This window comes from Anopheles marshallii (genome assembly GCF_943734725.1).
Source record: "Anopheles marshallii chromosome X unlocalized genomic scaffold, idAnoMarsDA_429_01 X_unloc_70, whole genome shotgun sequence".
Lineage (NCBI taxonomy): Eukaryota > Metazoa > Arthropoda > Insecta > Diptera > Culicidae > Anopheles > Anopheles marshallii.
The window spans coordinates 50,001-57,500 of NW_026525921.1; positions in this window are offsets into that span (position 1 = coordinate 50,001).

The window sequence follows — 7,500 nt, forward strand, 5'->3', positions numbered from 1 at the left end:
GAGCTATTCCAATCTATGCGTCCAACTGGTGAACATTATGTTGTGAAGTCGAGCTCCACTGTACTTACCACCGGGTATGGTGTTCGTACAACCATCAGTAAACATGTGAACCAACGACGATCGAAGGAATAAATTCCGTTCTCAGCATCGTTGGCTATAATCGGGCAATTTACGGGCTTGCAATCCTCCTATGCACCTGGCAATGTATGGTAGTGTTTCCTGCTGCTTTCCTGATTTGGATGTGTACCATGGCCTTTATCAGGCACTCTCTACTAGCTCCGGAATCGAACCCTGATTCCCGCTTCCCGTCACAACCATGGTAGTCCTCTACACTACCATCAATAGTTGATGGGGCACAGTCAAGTGAAAGATCGGTACCAGACTTCAACTCAATCGGCCGATTGGTTTAACTAATAAGTGCACCGGTTCTACCACCTTCAGAAGCAGCATTCCCGGCCTGTTGCATGTATTAGCTCTGGTTTTCATCAATCTTCCCCTGCTGTGTTATACTGAGCTTATGCGGTTTCTCGATTGTCGTGCAAAGTGTGTTATCACACATACCCAATATGCTCAACTCTCATGTTCGTTTGACGCACCAAACTTTATTAGTGATGCACCACACAACAGGTTTTAATATACGCGATCGTGTGTGATTCAGTGTGAACTTGGTGCGCCAAGTCCATTTGTGATGCATCACTTAGCTAACCATCTTTCGGGACTGTTTAGGGTATGTGCTCCTCCACATCTATGCTTACTCGTACACATTCTCTGTCAATAGGTTTAAGATCGGGCATTCTACCATATCATTGCCTTAATGCTTTCAAATCAAGGCTACCAGGGTAGCCTAATTGCGTTCGAAACTCAACTTGTGAGCTGTCGGCCCTAGAAGTTTTTTAGGCTGCTAGGACCTCTCTCTATATTTTGCCTTTGGACTTCTCGAAGCTCAACTTGTGAGCAGTTCCATGCACCACTACCCGTATCTCTTAGCTTAGTTCTAGCCATGTGCGTTCAAAGCTCAACGTTAAGCTGTGTCCTGCACCACAATCGTTATATAATAAGCTTATCTCTAAGCTTTTTGCGTTCAATGCTCAACGTTAAGCTATCCCTTCGCTTAGAACCTCGCTCTACATTTTGCCTTTGGACTTCTCGAAGCTCAACTTGTGAGCAGTTCCATGCACCACTATAGGTATCTCTTAGCTTAGTTCTAGCCATGTGCGTTCAAAGCTCAACGTTAAGCTGTGTCCTGCACCACAATCGTTATATAATAAGCTTATCTCTAAGCTTTTTTGCGTTCAATGCTCAACGTTAAGCTATCCCTTCGCTTAGAACCTCGCTCTATATTCAACTTTCAGATACCTCGAAGCTCAACTTATGTGGTCTGCTTTCGCTCTTGAAGGGGAAATTTTTCTGACAGAGGGGGGTTTTTGGGCCAAATTATGCAATATTAGTTTAACCTCCGTCGCAGAACCACATTTGACCAGGTCGAGAAAAAAATTTTTTCGTGACGACCTGGTCCCCCATAGTAGGGAATGAACATGACATCTTAACCATATTTGACCATTTTCAAATTTCTCGTCGCGGAATGATGACTTTACTAGTAAAATTTGTTCCGGGTAGGGACCTCCCATACAAAATTTTCATCGCTCCAAAAGTGATTTCGTTTCACTTTTCAACATTTACAAGGTCCATAAATCATGTTTTGAGACGATATGGAAAAAAAAATTTTTTGCCCGTCTCGACCAACTCGACCGATGGTGACCACAGTAGGGTGCTCCATACAAATTTTCCTTATGTGGAATTTTCAGTGTAAAATAAGGTTTCTCCAATCGATCGCGGGTTTCACTTTTCATCATTTGCTAGGTCTAACTATGATGTTTTGAGTGGTCCCGCAAAATTTTTTTCTCTTGGCCAGTCGACCCTTTCGTCCATGTCGGTGTGTTCTGCAGTAGGGTGCTCCATACAAATTTTGCTTATATGGAATTTTTCAGTGTAAAATAAGGTTTCTCCAATCGATCGCGGGTTTCACTTTTCATCATTTGCTAGGTCTAACTATGATGTTTTGAGTGGTCCCGCAAAAATTTTTTCTTGGACCGGGCCTTCCTTCCCGGCCCTGTCGGTGTGCTCTGCAGTAGGGTGCTCCATACAAATTTTCCTTATGTGGAATTTTTCAGTGTAAAATAAGGTTTCTCCAATCGATCGCGGGTTTCACTTTTCATCATTTGCTAGGTCTAACTATGATGTTTTGAGTGGTCCCGCAAAAATTTTTTCTTGGACCGGGCCTTCCTTCCCGGCCCTGTCGGTGTGTTCTGCAGTAGGGTGCTCCATACAAATTTTCCTTATGTGGAATTTTTCAGTGTAAAATAAGGTTTCTCCAATCGATCGCGGGTTTCACTTTTCATCATTTGCTAGGTCTAACTATGATGTTTTGAGTGGTCCCGCAAAAATTTTTTCTTGGACCGGGCCTTCCTTCCCGGCCCTGTCGGTGTGCTCTGCAGTAGGGTGCTCCATACAAATTTTCCTTATGTGGAATTTTTCAGTGTAAAATAAGGTTTCTCCAATCGATCGCGGGTTTCACTTTTCATCATTTGCTAGGTCTAACTATGATGTTTTGAGTGGTCCCGCAAAAATTTTTTCTTGGACCGGGCCTTCCTTCCCGGCCCTGTCGGTGTGCTCTGCAGTAGGGTGCTCCATACAAATTTTCCTTATGTGGAATTTTTCAGTGTAAAATAAGGTTTCTCCAATCGATCGCGGGTTTCACTTTTCATCATTTGCTAGGTCTAACTATGATGTTTTGAGTGGTCCCGCAAAAATTTTTTCTTGGACCGGGCCTTCCTTCCCGGCCCTGTCGGTGTGCTCTGCAGTAGGGTGCTCCATACAAATTTTCCTTATGTGGAATTTTTCAGTGTAAAATAAGGTTTCTCCAATCGATCGCGGTTTTCACTTTTCATCATTTGCTAGGTCTAACTATGATGTTTTGAGTGGTCCCGCAAAAATTTTTTCTTGGACCGGGCCTTCCTTCCCGGCCCTGTCGGTGTGCTCTGCAGTAGGGTGCTCCATACAAATTTTGCTTATGTGGAATTTTTCAGTGTAAAATAAGGTTTCTCCAATCGATCGCGGGTTTCACTTTTCATCATTTGCTAGGTCTAACTATGATGTTTTGTGTGGTCCCGCAAAAATTTTTTCTTGGACCGGGCCTTCCTTCCCGGCCCTGTCGGTGTGCTCTGCAGTAGGGTGCTCCATACAAATTTTGCTTATGTGGAATTTTTCAGTGTAAAATAAGGTTTCTCCAATCGATCGCGGGTTTCACTTTTCATCATTTGCTAGGTCTAACTATGATGTTTTGAGTGGTCCCGCAAAAATTTTTTCTCTTGGCCAGTCGACCCTTTCGTCCATGTCGGTGTGTTCTGCAGTAGGGTGCTCCATACAAATTTTCCTTATGTGGAATTTTTCAGTGTAAAATAAGGTTTCTCCAATCGATCGCGGGTTTCACTTTTCATCATTTGCTAGGTCTAACTATGATGTTTTGAGTGGTCCCGCAAAAATTTTTTCTTGGACCGGGCCTTCCTTCCCGGCCCTGTCGGTGTGCTCTGCAGTAGGGTGCTCCATACAAATTTTCCTTATGTGGAATTTTTCAGTGTAAAATAAGGTTTCTCCAATCGATCGCGGGTTTCACTTTTCATCATTTGCTAGGTCTAACTATGATGTTTTGAGTGGTCCCGCAAAAATTTTTTCTTGGACCGGGCCTTCCTTCCCGGCCCTGTCGGTGTGCTCTGCAGTAGGGTGCTCCATACAAATTTTCCTTATGTGGAATTTTTCAGTGTAAAATAAGGTTTCTCCAATCGATCGCGGGTTTCACTTTTCATCATTTGCTAGGTCTAACTATGATGTTTTGAGTGGTCCCGCAAAAATTTTTTCTTGGACCGGGCCTTCCTTCCCGGCCCTGTCGGTGTGCTCTGCAGTAGGGTGCTCCATACAAATTTTCCTTATGTGGAATTTTTCAGTGTAAAATAAGGTTTCTCCAATCGATCGCGGGTTTCACTTTTCATCATTTGCTAGGTCTAACTATGATGTTTTGAGTGGTCCCGCAAAAATTTTTTCTTGGACCGGGCCTTCCTTCCCGGCCCTGTCGGTGTGCTCTGCAGTAGGGTGCTCCATACAAATTTTCCTTATGTGGAATTTTTCAGTGTAAAATAAGGTTTCTCCAATCGATCGCGGGTTTCACTTTTCATCATTTGCTAGGTCTAACTATGATGTTTTGAGTGGTCCCGCAAAAATTTTTTCTTGGACCGGGCCTTCCTTCCCGGCCCTGTCGGTGTGTTCTGCAGTAGGGTGCTCCATACAAATTTTCCTTATGTGGAATTTTTCAGTGTAAAATAAGGTTTCTCCAATCGATCGCGGGTTTCACTTTTCATCATTTGCTAGGTCTAACTATGATGTTTTGAGTGGTCCCGCAAAAATTTTTTCTTGGACCGGGCCTTCCTTCCCGGCCCTGTCGGTGTGTTCTGCAGTAGGGTGCTCCATACAAATTTTCCTTATGTGGAATTTTTCAGTGTAAAATAAGGTTTCTCCAATCGATCGCGGGTTTCACTTTTCATCATTTGCTAGGTCTAACTATGATGTTTTGAGTGGTCCCGCAAAAATTTTTTCTTGGACCGGGCCTTCCTTCCCGGCCCTGTCGGTGTGCTCTGCAGTAGGGTGCTCCATACAAATTTTCCTTATGTGGAATTTTTCAGTGTAAAATAAGGTTTCTCCAATCGATCGCGGGTTTCACTTTTCATCATTTGCTAGGTCTAACTATGATGTTTTGAGTGGTCCCGCAAAAATTTTTTCTTGGACCGGGCCTTCCTTCCCGGCCCTGTCGGTGTGCTCTGCAGTAGGGTGCTCCATACAAATTTTCCTTATGTGGAATTTTTCAGTGTAAAATAAGGTTTCTCCAATCGATCGCGGGTTTCACTTTTCATCATTTGCTAGGTCTAACTATGATGTTTTGAGTGGTCCCGCAAAAATTTTTTCTTGGACCGGGCCTTCCTTCCCGGCCCTGTCGGTGTGCTCTGCAGTAGGGTGCTCCATACAAATTTTCCTTATGTGGAATTTTTCAGTGTAAAATAAGGTTTCTCCAATCGATCGCGGGTTTCACTTTTCATCATTTGCTAGGTCTAACTATGATGTTTTGAGTGGTCCCGCAAAAATTTTTTCTTGGACCGGGCCTTCCTTCCCGGCCCTGTCGGTGTGCTCTGCAGTAGGGTGCTCCATACAAATTTTCCTTATGTGGAATTTTTCAGTGTAAAATAAGGTTTCTCCAATCGATCGCGGGTTTCACTTTTCATCATTTGCTAGGTCTAACTATGATGTTTTGAGTGGTCCCGCAAAAATTTTTTCTTGGACCGGGCCTTCCTTCCCGGCCCTGTCGGTGTGCTCTGCAGTAGGGTGCTCCATACAAATTTTCCTTATGTGGAATTTTTCAGTGTAAAATAAGGTTTCTCCAATCGATCGCGGGTTTCACTTTTCATCATTTGCTAGGTCTAACTATGATGTTTTGAGTGGTCCCGCAAAAATTTTTTCTTGGACCGGGCCTTCCTTCCCGGCCCTGTCGGTGTGCTCTGCAGTAGGGTGCTCCATACAAATTTTCCTTATGTGGAATTTTTCAGTGTAAAATAAGGTTTCTCCAATCGATCGCGGGTTTCACTTTTCATCATTTGCTAGGTCTAACTATGATGTTTTGAGTGGTCCCGCAAAAATTTTTTCTTGGACCGGGCCTTCCTTCCCGGCCCTGTCGGTGTGCTCTGCAGTAGGGTGCTCCATACAAATTTTCCTTATGTGGAATTTTTCAGTGTAAAATAAGGTTTCTCCAATCGATCGCGGGTTTCACTTTTCATCATTTGCTAGGTCTAACTATGTTGTTTTGAGTGGTCCCGCAAAAATTTTTTCTTGGACCGGGCCTTCCTTCCCGGCCCTGTCGGTGTGCTCTGCAGTAGGGTGCTCCATACAAATTTTCCTTATGTGGAATTTTTCAGTGTAAAATAAGGTTTCTCCAATCGATCGCGGGTTTCACTTTTCATCATTTGCTAGGTCTAACTATGATGTTTTGAGTGGTCCCGCAAAAATTTTTTCTTGGACCGGGCCTTCCTTCCCGGCCCTGTCGGTGTGCTCTGCAGTAGGGTGCTCCATACAAATTTTCCTTATGTGGAATTTTTCAGTGTAAAATAAGGTTTCTCCAATCGATCGCGGGTTTCACTTTTCATCATTTGCTAGGTCTAACTATGATGTTTTGAGTGGTCCCGCAAAAATTTTTTCTTGGACCGGGCCTTCCTTCCCGGCCCTGTCGGTGTGCTCTGCAGTAGGGTGCTCCATACAAATTTTCCTTATGTGGAATTTTTCAGTGTAAAATAAGGTTTCTCCAATCGATCGCGGGTTTCACTTTTCATCATTTGCTAGGTCTAACTATGATGTTTTGAGTGGTCCCGCAAAAATTTTTTCTTGGACCGGGCCTTCCTTCCCGGCCCTGTCGGTGTGCTCTGCAGTAGGGTGCTCCATACAAATTTTCCTTATGTGGAATTTTTCAGTGTAAAATAAGGTTTCTCCAATCGATCGCGGGTTTCACTTTTCATCATTTGCTAGGTCTAACTATGATGTTTTGAGTGGTCCCGCAAAAATTTTTTCTTGGACCGGGCCTTCCTTCCCGGCCCTGTCGGTGTGCTCTGCAGTAGGGTGCTCCATACAAATTTTCCTTATGTGGAATTTTTCAGTGTAAAATAAGGTTTCTCCAATCGATCGCGGGTTTCACTTTTCATCATTTGCTAGGTCTAACTATGATGTTTTGAGTGGTCCCGCAAAAATTTTTTCTTGGACCGGGCCTTCCTTCCCGGCCCTGTCGGTGTGCTCTGCAGTAGGGTGCTCCATACAAATTTTCCTTATGTGGAATTTTTCAGTGTAAAATAAGGTTTCTCCAATCGATCGCGGGTTTCACTTTTCATCATTTGCTAGGTCTAACTATGATGTTTTGAGTGGTCCCGCAAAAATTTTTTCTTGGACCGGGCCTTCCTTCCCGGCCCTGTCGGTGTGCTCTGCAGTAGGGTGCTCCATACAAATTTTCCTTATGTGGAATTTTTCAGTGTAAAATAAGGTTTCTCCAATCGATCGCGGGTTTCACTTTTCATCATTTGCTAGGTCTAACTATGATGTTTTGAGTGGTCCCGCAAAAATTTTTTCTCTTGGCCAGTCGACCATTTCGTCCATGTCGGTGTGTTCTGCAGTAGGGTGCTCCAACCAAGTTTTCCTAATGAAAGTTTTTCGTGGTTTCGTGTGAGTTAAAAACTCCGGAACTTGGCTTATTTTCACCATAATTTCCACATATGGTGACCAACTCAATAAACGTTTTGTGCGTATCCTATGGACAGTTTTTCGCGTTCAACTTGGTGAACTAGGGTTGTTTTCCCGAAGGGTAGAAAAATCTGGACTTAGCCAAATTTTGAAATCTCCAACCAATCTTGGCCTGTTAGA